Consider the following 13076-nt stretch of genomic DNA (forward strand, 5'->3'; position numbering starts at 1 on the left):
TCCCGTTGATCCCACGCTCCTTTTGCTGCGTTTTCTGAGTTCCTTGGGGTCCAATTGGTCGGGAAAGAGTCATACGAATCAATTCTGAGACGAAAAATTTTTTGGTCAAAAAAAAAGGAAGGTTAACCCCTTTGTATTTTTGGCGAAAATTTTCGCGATTTTCAAAAGTGCTGGAATGAATTAATTGTGACACTATTCCGACGTAATTTTGCGAGAGAAATCGATTGGGCGTAGTCCCAATACGGTGCGATCAACGCATCAAAAGTTACAGCCAAATAACGAAAACCTGAATTTTCGACATTTTTCAGCAGGTGCTTTTCTCCTCGTATCTTCTCTCCCGTTGATCCCACGCTCCTTTTGCTGCGTTTTCTGAGTTCCTTGGGGTCTAATTGGTCGGGAAAGAGTCATACGAATCAATTCTGAGACGAAAAATTTTTTGGTCAAAAAAAAAGGAAGGTTAACCCCTTTGTATTTTTGGCGAAAATTTTCCCGATTTTCAAAAGTGCCGAAATGAATTAATTGTGGCACTATTCCGACGTAATTTTGCGAGAGAAATCGATTGGGCGCAGTCCCAATACGCTGCGATCAACGCATCGAAAGTTACAGCCAAAAAACGAAAACCTGAATTTTCGACATTTTTCAGCAGGTGCTTTTCTCCTTGTATCTTCTCTCCCGTTGATCCCACGCTCCTTTTGCTGCGTTTTCTGAGTTCCTTGGGGTCCAATTGGTCGGGAAAGAGTCATACGAATCAATTCTGAGACGAAAAATTTTTTGGTCAAAAAAAAAGGAAGGTTAACCCCTTTGTATTTTTGGCGAAACTTTTCGCGATTTTCAAAAGGGCTGGAATAAATTGATTGTGGCACTATTCAGACGTGATTTTGCGAGAGAAATCGATTGGGCGCAGTCCCAATACGCTGCGATCAACGCATCGAAAGTTACAGCCAAAAAACGAAAACCTCAATTTTCGACATTTTTCAGCAGGTGCTTTTCTCCTCGTATCTTCTCTCCCGTTGATCCCACGCTCCTTTTGCTGCGTTTTCTGAGTTCCTTGGGGTCCAATTGGTCGGGAAAGAGTCATACGAATCAATTCTGAGACGAAAAATTTTTTGGTCAAAAAAAAAGGAAGGTTAACCCCTTTGTATTTTTGGCGAAAATTTTCGCGATTTTCAAAAGGGCTGGAATAAATTGATTGTGGCACTATTCAGACGTGATTTTGCGAGAGAAATCGATTGGGCGCAGTCCCAATACGCTGCGATCAACGCATCGAAAGTTACAGCCAAAAAACGAAAACCTCAATTTTCGACATTTTTCAGCAGGTGCTTTTCTCCTCGTATCTTCTCTCCCGTTGATCCCACGCTCCTTTTGCTGCGTTTTCTGAGTTCCTTGGGGTCCAATTGGTCGGGAAAGAGTCATACGAATCAATTCTGAGACGAAAAATTTTTTGGTCAAAAAAAAAGGAAGGTCAACCCCTTTGTATTTTCGGCGAAAATTTTCGCGATTTTCAAAAGTGCTGGAATGAATTAATTGTGACACTATTCCGACGTAATTTTGCGAGAGAAATCGATTGGGCGTAGTCCCAATACGCTGCGATCAACGCATCGAAAGTTACAGCCAAAAAACGAGAACCTGAATTTTCGACATTTTTCAGCAGGTGCTATTTTCCTCGTATCTTCTCTCCCGTTGATCCCACGCTCCTTTTGCTGCGTTTTCTAAGTTCCTTGGGGTCCAGTTGGTCGGGAGAGAGTCATACGAATCAATTCTGAGACGACAAATTTTTTGGTCAAAAAAAAAGGAAGGTTAACCCCTTTGTATTTTTGGCGAAAATTTTCGCGATTTTCAAAAGTGCTGGAATGAATTAATTGTAGCATCATTCTGACGTAATTTTGCGAGAGAAATCGATTGGGCGCAGTCCCAATACGCTGCGATCAACGCATCGAAAGTTACAGCCGAAAAACGAAAACCTGAATTTTCGACTTTTCTCAGCAGGTGCTTTTTTCCTCGTATGTTCTCTCCCGTTGATCCCACGCTCCTTTCGCTGCGTTTTCTTAGTTACTTGGGGTCCAGTTGGTCGCGAAAGAGTCATACGAATCAATTCTGAGACGAAAAATTTTTTGGTCAAAAAAAAAGGAAGGTTAACCCCTTTGTATATTTGGCGAAAATTTTCGCGATTTTCAAAAGTGCTGGAATAAATTAATTGTGGCACTATTCCGACGTAATTTTGCGAGAGAAATTGATTGGACGCAGTTCCAATACGCTGCAATCGACGCATCGAAAGTTACAGCCAAAAAACGAAAACCTGAATTTTCGACATTTTTCAGCAGGTGCTTTTCTCCTCGTATCTTCTCTCCCGTTGATCCCACGCTTCTTTTGCTGCGTTTTCTGAGTTCCTTGGGGTCCAATTGGTCGGGAAAGAGTCATACGAATCAATTCTGAGACGAAAAATTTTTTGGTCAAAAAAAAAGGAAGGTTAACCCCTTTGTATTTTTGGCGAAAATTTTCGCGATTTTCGAAAGGGCTGGAATAAATTGATTGTGGCACTATTCAGACGTAATTTTGCGAGAGAAATCGATTGGGCGCAGTCCCAATACGCTGCGATCAACGCATCGAAAGTTACAGCCAAAAAACGAAAACCTGAATTTTCGACATTTTTCAGCAGGTGCTTTGTTCCTCGTATCTTCTCTCCCGTTGATCCCACGCTCCTTTTGCTGCGTTTTCTGAGTTCCTTGGGGTCCAATTGGTCGGGAAAGAGTCATACGAATCAATTCTGAGACGAAAAATTTTTTGGTCAAAAAAAAAGGAAGGTTAACCCCTTTGTATTTTTGGCGAAAATTTTCGCGATTTTCAAAAGTGCTGGAATGAATTAATTGTGACACTATTCCGACGTAATTTTGCGAGAGAAATCGATTGGGCGTAGTCCCAATACGGTGCGATCAACGCATCAAAAGTTACAGCCAAATAACGAAAACCTGAATTTTCGACATTTTTCAGCAGGTGCTTTTCTCCTCGTATCTTCTCTCCCGTTGATCCCACGCTCCTTTTGCTGCGTTTTCTGAGTTCCTTGGGGTCCAATTGGTCGGGAAAGAGTCATACGAATCAATTCTGAGACGAAAAATTTTTTGGTCAAAAAAAAAGGAAGGTTAACCCCTTTGTATTTTTGGCGAAAATTTTCCCGATTTTCAAAAGTGCCGAAATGAATTAATTGTGGCACTATTCCGACGTAATTTTGCGAGAGAAATCGATTGGGCGCAGTCCCAATACGCTGCGATCAACGCATCGAAAGTTACAGCCAAAAAACGAAAACCTGAATTTTCGACATTTTTCAGCAGGTGCTTTTCTCCTTGTATCTTCTCTCCCGTTGATCCCACGCTCCTTTTGCTGCGTTTTCTGAGTTCCTTGGGGTCCAATTGGTCGGGAAAGAGTCATACGAATCAATTCTGAGACGAAAAATTTTTTGGTCAAAAAAAAAGGAAGGTTAACCCCTTTGTATTTTTGGCGAAAATTTTCGCGATTTTCAAAAGGGCTGGAATAAATTGATTGTGGCACTATTCAGACGTGATTTTGCGAGAGAAATCGATTGGGCGCAGTCCCAATACGCTGCGATCAACGCATCGAAAGTTACAGCCAAAAAACGAAAACCTCAATTTTCGACATTTTTCAGCAGGTGCTTTTCTCCTCGTATCTTCTCTCCCGTTGATCCCACGCTCCTTTTGCTGCGTTTTCTGAGTTCCTTGGGGTCCAATTGGTCGGGAAAGAGTCATACATATCAATTCTGAGACGAAAAATTTTTTGGTCAAAAAAAAAGGAAGGTTAACCCCTATGTATTTTTATCGAAAATTTTCGCGATTTTCAAAAGGGCTGGAATAAATTGATTGTGGCACTATTCAGACGTAATTTTGCGAGAGAAATCGATTGGGCGCAGTCCCAATACGCTGCGATCAACGCATCGAAAGTTACAGCCAAAAAACGAAAACCTCAATTTTCGACATTTTTCAGCAGGTGCTTTGTTCCTCGTATCTTCTCTCCCGTTGATCCCACGCTCCTTTTGCTGCGTTTTCTGAGTTCCTTGGGGTCCAATTGGTCGGAAAAGAGTCATACGAATCAATTCTGAGACGAAAAATTTTTTGGTCAAAAAAAAAGGAAGGTTAACCCCTTTGTATTTTTGGCGAAAATTTTCGCGATTTTCAAAAGTGCTGGAATGAATTAATTGTGACACTATTCCGACGTAATTTTGCGAGAGAAATCGATTGGGCGTAGTCCCAATACGCTGCGATCAACGCATCGAAAGTTACAGCCAAAAAACGAGAACCTGAATTTTCGACATTTTTCAGCAGGTGCTATTTTCCTCGTATCTTCTCTCCCGTTGATCCCACGCTCCTTTTGCTGCGTTTTCTAAGTTCCTTGGGGTCCAGTTGGTCGGGAGAGAGTCATACGAATCAATTCTGAGACGACAAATTTTTTGGTCAAAAAAAAAGGAAGGTTAACCCCTTTGTATTTTTGGCGAAAATTTTCGCGATTTTCAAAAGTGCTGGAATGAATTAATTGTAGCATCATTCTGACGTAATTTTGCGAGAGAAATCGATTGGGCGCAGTCCCAATACGCTGCGATCAACGCATCGAAAGTTACAGCCAAAAAACGAGAACCTGAATTTTCGACATTTTTCAGCAGGTGCTATTTTCCTCGTATCTTCTCTCCCGTTGATCCCACGCTCCTTTTGCTGCGTTTTCTAAGTTTCTTGGGGTCCAGTTGGTCGGGAGAGAGTCATACGAATCAATTCTGAGACGTCAACTTTTTTGGTCAAAAAAAAAGGAAGGTTAACCCCTTTGTATTTTTGGCGAAAATTTTCGCGATTTTCAAAAGTGCTGGAATGAATTAATTGTAGCATCATTCTGACGTAATTTTGCGAGAGAAATCGATTGGGCGCAGTCCCAATACGCTGCGATCAACGCATCGAAAGTTACAGCCGAAAAACGAAAACCTGAATTTTCGACTTTTCTCAGCAGGTGCTTTTTTCCTCGTATGTTCTCTCCCGTTGATCCCACGCTCCTTTTGCCGCGTTTTCTTAGTTCCTTGGGGTCCAGTTGGTCGCGAAAGAGTCATACGAATCAATTCTGAGACGAAAAATTTTTTGGTCAAAAAAAAAGGAAGGTTAACCCCTTCGTATTTTTGGCGAAAATTTTCGCGATTTTCAAAAGGGCTGAAATAAATTGATTGTGGCACTATTCAGACGTAATTTTGCGAGAGAAATCGATTGGGCGCAGTCCCAATACGCTGCGATCAACGCATCGAAAGTTACAGCCAAAAAACGAAAACCTGAATTTTCGACATTTTTCAGCAGGTGCTTTTCTCCTCGTATCTTCTCTCCCGTTGATCCCACGCTTCTTTTGCTGCGTTTTCTGAGTTCCTTGGGGTCCAATTGGTCGGGAAAGAGTCATACGAATCAATTCTGAGACGAAAAATTTTTTGGTCAAAAAAAAAGGAAGGTTAACCCCTTTGTATTTTTGGCGAAAATTTTCGCGATTTTCAAAAGTGCTGGAATGAATTAATTGTGACACTATTCCGACGTAATTTTGCGAGAGAAATCGATTGGGCGTAGTCCCAATACGCTGCGATCAACGCATCAAAAGTTACAGCCAAATAACGAAAACCTGAATTTTCGACATTTTTCAGCAGGTGCTTTTCTCCTCGTATCTTCTCTCCCGTTGATCCCACGCTCCTTTTGCTGCGTTTTCTGAGTTCCTTGGGGTCCAATTGGTCGGGAAAGAGTCATACGAATCAATTCTGAGACGAAAAATTTTTTGGTCAAAAAAAAAGGAAGGTTAACCCCTTTGTATTTTTGGCGAAAATTCTCGCGATTTTCAAAAGTGCTGGAATGAATTAATTGTAGCATCATTCTGACGTAATTTTGCAAGAGAAATCGATTGGGCGCAGTCCCAATACGCTGCGATCGACGCATCGAAAGTTACAGCCAAAAAACGAAAACCTGAATTTTCGACATTTTTCAGCAGGTGCTTTTCTCCTCGTATCTTCTCTCCCGTTGATCCCACGCTTCTTTTGCTGCGTTTTCTGAGTTCCTTGGGGTCCAATTGGTCGGGAAAGAGTCATACGAATCAATTCTGAGACGAAAAATTTTTTGGTCAAAAAAAAAGGAAGGTTAACCCCTTTGTATTTTTGGCGAAAATTTTCGCGATTTTCAAAAGGGCTGGAATAAATTGATTGTGGCACTATTCAGACGTAATTTTGCGAGAGAAATCGATTGGGCGCAGTCCCAATACGCTGCGATCAACGCATCGAAAGTTACAGCCAAAAAACGAAAACCTGAATTTTCGACATTTTTCAGCAGGTGCTTTGTTCCTCGTATCTTCTCTCCCGTTGATCCCACGCTCCTTATGCTGCGTTTTCTGAGTTCCTTGGGGTCCAATTGGTCGGGAAAGAGTCATACGAATCAATTCTGAGACGAAAAATTTTTTGGTCAAAAAAAAAGGAAGGTTAACCCCTTTGTATTTTTGGCGAAAATTTTCGCGATTTTCAAAAGTGCTGGAATGAATTAATTGTGACACTATTCCGACGTAATTTTGCGAGAGAAATCGATTGGGCGTAGTCCCAATACGCTGCGATCAACGCATCAAAAGTTACAGCCAAATAACGAAAACCTGAATTTTCGACATTTTTCAGCAGGTGCTTTTCTCCTCGTATCTTCTCTCCCGTTGATCCCACGCTCCTTTTGCTGCGTTTTCTGAGTTCCTTGGGGTCCAATTGGTCGGGAAAGAGTCATACGAATCAATTCTGAGACGAAAAATTTTTTGGTCAAAAAAAAAGAAAGGTTAACCCCTTTGTATTTTTGGCGAAAATTCTCGCGATTTTCAAAAGTGCTGGAATGAATTAATTGTAGCATCATTCTGACGTAATTTTGCAAGAGAAATCGATTGGGCGCAGTCCCAATACGCTGCGATCGACGCATCGAAAGTTACAGCCAAAAAACGAAAACCTGAATTTTCGACATTTTTCAGCAGGTGCTTTTTTCCTCGTATCTTCTCTCCCGTTGATCCCACGCTCCTTTTGCTGCGTTTTCTGAGTTCCTTGGGGTCCAATTGGTCGGGAAAGAGTCATACGAATCAATTCTGAGACGAAAAATTTTTTGGTCAAAAAAAAAGGAAGGTTAACCCCTTTGTATTTTTGGCGAAAATTTTCGCGATTTTCAAAAGTGCTGGAATAAATTAATTGTGGCACTATTCCGACGTAATTTCGCGAGAGAAATTGATTGGACGCAGTTCCAATACGCTGCGATCGACGCATCGAAAGTTACAGCCAAAAAACGAAAACCTCAATTTTCGACATTTTTCAGCAGGTGCTTTTTTCCTCGTATCTTCTCTCCCGTTGATACCGCGCTCCTTTTGCTGCGTTTTCTGAGTTTCTTGGGGTCCAGTTGGTCGGGAAAGAGTCATACGAATCAATTCTGAGACGAAAAATGTTTTGGTCAAAAAAAAAGGAAGGTTAACCCCTTTGTATTTTTGTCAAAAATTTTCGCGATTTTGGAAAGTGCTGGAATCAATTCTTTCAGGCACTATTCCGACGTAATTTAGCGAGAGAAATCGATTGGGCGCAGTCCCAATACGCTGCGATCAACGCATCGAAAGTTACAGCCGAAAAACGAAAACCTGAATTTTCGACTTTTCTCAGCAGGTGCTTTTTTCCTCGTATGTTCTCTCCCGTTGATCCCACGCTCTTTTTGCTGCGTTTTCTTAGTTCCTTGGGGTCCAGTTGGTCGCGAAAGAGTCATACGAATCAATTCTGAGACGAAAAATTTTTAGGTCAAAAAAAAAGGAAGGTTAACCCCTTTGTATTTTTGGCGAAAATTTTTGCGATTTTCAAAAGTGCTGGAATGAATTAATTGTAGCATCATTCTGACGTAATTTTGCGAGAGAAATCGATTGGGCGCAGTCCCAATACGCTGCGATCAACGCATCGAAAGTTACAGCCGAAAAACGAAAACCTGAATTTTCGACTTTTCTCAGCAGGTGCTTTTTTCCTCGTATGTTCTCTCCCGTTGATCCCACGCTCCTTTTGCCGCGTTTTCTTAGTTCCTTGGGGTCCAGTTGGTCGCGAAAAAGTCATACGAATCAATTCTGAGACGAAAAATTTTTTGGTCAAAAAAAAAGGAAGGTTAACCCCTTCGTATTTTTGGCGAAAATTTTCGCGATTTTCAAAAGGGCTGAAATAAATTGATTGTGGCACTATTCAGACGTAATTTTGCGAGAGAAATCGATTGGGCGCAGTCCCAATACGCTGCGATCAACGCATCGAAAGTTACAGCCAAAAAACGAAAACCTGAATTTTCGACATTTTTCAGCAGGTGCTTTTCTCCTCGTATCTTCTCTCCCGTTGATCCCACGCTTCTTTTGCTGCGTTTTCTGAGTTCCTTGGGGTCCAATTGGTCGGGAAAGAGTCATACGAATCAATTCTGAGACGAAAAATTTTTTGGTCAAAAAAAAAGGAAGGTTAACCCCTTTGTATTTTTGGCGAAAATTTTCGCGATTTTCAAAAGTGCTGGAATGAATTAATTGTGACACTATTCCGACGTAATTTTGCGAGAGAAATCGATTGGGCGTAGTCCCAATACGCTGCGATCAACGCATCAAAAGTTACAGCCAAATAACGAAAACCTGAATTTTCGACATTTTTCAGCGGGTGCTTTTCTCCTCGTATCTTCTCTCCCGTTGATCCCACGCTCCTTTTGCTGCGTTTTCTGAGTTCCTTGGGGTCCAATAGGTCGGGAAAGAGTCATACGAATCAATTCTGAGACGAAAAATTTTTTGGTCAAAAAAAAAGGAAGGTTAACCCCTTTGTATTTTTGGCGAAAATTTTCGCGATTTTCAAAAGGGCTGGAATAAATTGATTGTGGCACTATTCAGACGTAATTTTGCGAGAGAAATCGATTGGGCGCAGTCCCAATACGCTGCGATCAACGCATCGAAAGTTACAGCCAAAAAACGAAAACCTGAATTTTCGACATTTTTCAGCAGGTGCTTTGTTCCTCGTATCTTCTCTCCCGTTGATCCCACGCTCCTTATGCTGCGTTTTCTGAGTTCCTTGGGGTCCAATTGGTCGGGAAAGAGTCATACGAATCAATTCTGAGACGAAAAATTTTTTGGTCAAAAAAAAAGGAAGGTTAACCCCTTTGTATTTTTGGCGAAAATTTTCGCGATTTTCAAAAGTGCTGGAATGAATTAATTGTGACACTATTCCGACGTAATTTTGCGAGAGAAATCGATTGGGCGTAGTCCCAATACGCTGCGATCAACGCATCAAAAGTTACAGCCAAATAACGAAAACCTGAATTTTCGACATTTTTCAGCAGGTGCTTTTCTCCTCGTATCTTCTCTCCCGTTGATCCCACGCTCCTTTTGCTGCGTTTTCTGAGTTCCTTGGGGTCCAGTTGGTCGGGAGAGAGTCATACGAATCAATTCTGAGACGTCAACTTTTTTGGTCAAAAAAAAAGGAAGGTTAACCCCTTTGTATTTTTGGCGAAAATTTTCGCGATTTTCAAAAGTGCTGGAATGAATTAATTGTAGCATCATTCTGACGTAATTTTGCGAGAGAAATCGATTGGGCGCAGTCCCAATACGCTGCGATCAACGCATCGAAAGTTACAGCCGAAAAACGAAAACCTGAATTTTCGACTTTTCTCAGCAGGTGCTTTTTTCCTCGTATGTTCTCTCCCGTTGATCCCACGCTCCTTTTGCCGCGTTTTCTTAGTTCCTTGGGGTCCAGTTGGTCGGGAGAGAGTCATACGAATCAATTCTGAGACGAAAAATTTTTTGGTCAAAAAAAAAGGAAGGTTAACCCCTTCGTATTTTTGGCGAAAATTTTCGCGATTTTCAAAAGGGCTGAAATAAATTGATTGTGGCACTATTCAGACGTAATTTTGCGAGAGAAATCGATTGGGCGCAGTCCCAATACGCTGCGATCAACGCATCGAAAGTTACAGCCAAAAAACGAAAACCTGAATTTTCGACATTTTTCAGCAGGTGCTTTTCTCCTCGTATCTTCTCTCCCGTTGATCCCACGCTTCTTTTGCTGCGTTTTCTGAGTTCCTTGGGGTCCAATTGGTCGGGAAAGAGTCATACGAATCAATTCTGAGACGAAAAATTTTTTGGTCAAAAAAAAAGGAAGGTTAACCCCTTTGTATTTTTGGCGAAAATTTTCGCGATTTTCAAAAGTGCTGGAATGAATTAATTGTGACACTATTCCGACGTAATTTTGCGAGAGAAATCGATTGGGCGTAGTCCCAATACGCTGCGATCAACGCATCAAAAGTTACAGCCAAATAACGAAAACCTGAATTTTCGACATTTTTCAGCAGGTGCTTTTCTCCTCGTATCTTCTCTCCCGTTGATCCCACGCTCCTTTTGCTGCGTTTTCTGAGTTCCTTGGGGTCCAATTGGTCGGGAAAGAGTCATACGAATCAATTCTGAGACGAAAAATTTTTTGGTCAAAAAAAAAGGAAGGTTAACCCCTTTGTATTTTTGGCGAAAATTCTCGCGATTTTCAAAAGTGCTGGAATGAATTAATTGTAGCATCATTCTGACGTAATTTTGCAAGAGAAATCGATTGGGCGCAGTCCCAATACGCTGCGATCGACGCATCGAAAGTTACAGCCAAAAAACGAAAACCTGAATTTTCGACATTTTTCAGCAGGTGCTTTTCTCCTCGTATCTTCTCTCCCGTTGATCCCACGCTTCTTTTGCTGCGTTTTCTGAGTTCCTTGGGGTCCAATTGGTCGGGAAAGAGTCATACGAATCAATTCTGAGACGAAAAATTTTTTGGTCAAAAAAAAAGGAAGGTTAACCCCTTTGTATTTTTGGCGAAAATTTTCGCGATTTTCAAAAGGGCTGGAATAAATTGATTGTGGTACTATTCAGACGTAATTTTGCGAGAGAAATCGATTGGGCGCAGTCCCAATACGCTGCGATCAACGCATCGAAAGTTACAGCCAAAAAACGAAAACCTGAATTTTCGACATTTTTCAGCAGGTGCTTTTCTCCTCGTATCTTCTCTCCCGTTGATCCCACGCTCCTGTTGCTGCGTTTTCTGAGTTCCTTGGGGTCCAATTGGTCGGGAAAGAGTCATACGAATCAATTCTGAGACGAAAAATTTTTTGGTCAAAAAAAAAGGAAGGTTAACCTCTTTGTATTTTTGGCGAAAATTTTCGCGATTTTCAAAAGTGCTGAAATGAATTAATTGTGGCACTATTCCGACGTAATTTTGCGAGAGAAATCGATTGGGCGTAGTCCCAATACGCTGCGATCAACGCATCAAAAGTTACAGCCAAATAACGAAAACCTGAATTTTCGACATTTTTCAGCAGGTGCTTTTCTCCTCGTATCTTCTCTCCCGTTGATCCCACGCTCCTTTTGCTGCGTTTTCTGAGTTCCTTGGGGTCCAATTGGTCGGGAAAGAGTCATACGAATCAATTCTGAGACGAAAAATTTTTTGGTCAAAAAAAAAGAAAGGTTAACCCCTTTGTATTTTTGGCGAAAATTCTCGCGATTTTCAAAAGTGCTGGAATGAATTAATTGTAGCATCATTCTGACGTAATTTTGCAAGAGAAATCGATTGGGCGCAGTCCCAATACGCTGCGATCAACGCATCGAAAGTTACAGCCAAAAAACGAAAACCTGAATTTTCGACATTTTTCAGCAGGTGCTTTTTTCCTCGTATCTTCTCTCCCGTTGATCCCACGCTCCTTTTGCTGCGTTTTCTGAGTTCCTTGGGGTCCAATTGGTCGGGAAAGAGTCATACGAATCAATTCTGAGACGAAAAATTTTTTGGTCAAAAAAAAAGGAAGGTTAACCCCTTTGTATTTTTGGCGAAAATTTTCGCGATTTTCAAAAGTGCTGGAATAAATTAATTGTGGCACTATTCCGACGTAATTTCGCGAGAGAAATTGATTGGACGCAGTTCCAATACGCTGCGATCGACGCATCGAAAGTTACAGCCAAAAAACGAAAACCTCAATTTTCGACATTTTTCAGCAGGTGCTTTTTTCCTCGTATCTTCTCTCCCGTTGATCCCGCGCTCCTTTTGCTGCGTTTTCTGAGTTTCTTGGGGTCCAGTTGGTCGGGAAAGAGTCATACGAATCAATTCTGAGACGAAAAATGTTTTGGTCAAAAAAAAAGGAAGGTTAACCCCTTTGTATTTTTGTCAAAAATTTTCGCGATTTTGGAAAGTGCTGGAATCAATTCTTTCAGGCACTATTCCGACGTAATTTAGCGAGAGAAATCGATTGGGCGCAGTCCCAATACGCTGCGATCAACGCATCGAAAGTTACAGCCGAAAAACGAAAACCTGAATTTTCGACTTTTCTCAGCAGGTGCTTTTTTCCTCGTATGTTCTCTCCCGTTGATCCCACGCTCTTTTTGCTGCGTTTTCTTAGTTCCTTGGGGTCCAGTTGGTCGCGAAAGAGTCATACGAATCAATTCTGAGACGAAAAATTTTTAGGTCAAAAAAAAAGGAAGGTTAACCCCTTTGTATTTTTGGCGAAAAGTTTTGCGATTTTCAAAAGTGCTGGAATGAATTAATTGTAGCATCATTCTGACGTAATTTTGCGAGAGAAATCGATTGGGCGCAGTCCCAATACGCTGCGATCAACGCATCGAAAGTTACAGCCGAAAAACGAAAACCTGAATTTTCGACTTTTCTCAGCAGGTGCTTTTTTCCTCGTATGTTCTCTCCCGTTGATCCCACGCTCCTTTTGCCGCGTTTTCTTAGTTCCTTGGGGTCCAGTTGGTCGCGAAAGAGTCATACGAATCAATTCTGAGACGAAAAATTTTTTGGTCAAAAAAAAAGGAAGGTTAACCCCTTCGTATTTTTGGCGAAAATTTTCGCGATTTTCAAAAGGGCTGAAATAAATTGATTGTGGCACTATTCAGACGTAATTTTGCGAGAGAAATCGATTGGGCGCAGTCCCAATACGCTGCGATCAACGCATCGAAAGTTACAGCCAAAAAACGAAAACCTGAATTTTCGACATTTTTCAGCAGGTGCTTTTCTCCTCGTATCTTCTCTCCCGTTGATC

The sequence above is a fragment of the Neodiprion pinetum genome, chromosome 1 (assembly GCF_021155775.2).
Source record: "Neodiprion pinetum isolate iyNeoPine1 chromosome 1, iyNeoPine1.2, whole genome shotgun sequence".
In the NCBI taxonomy this organism is placed as follows: domain Eukaryota; kingdom Metazoa; phylum Arthropoda; class Insecta; order Hymenoptera; family Diprionidae; genus Neodiprion; species Neodiprion pinetum.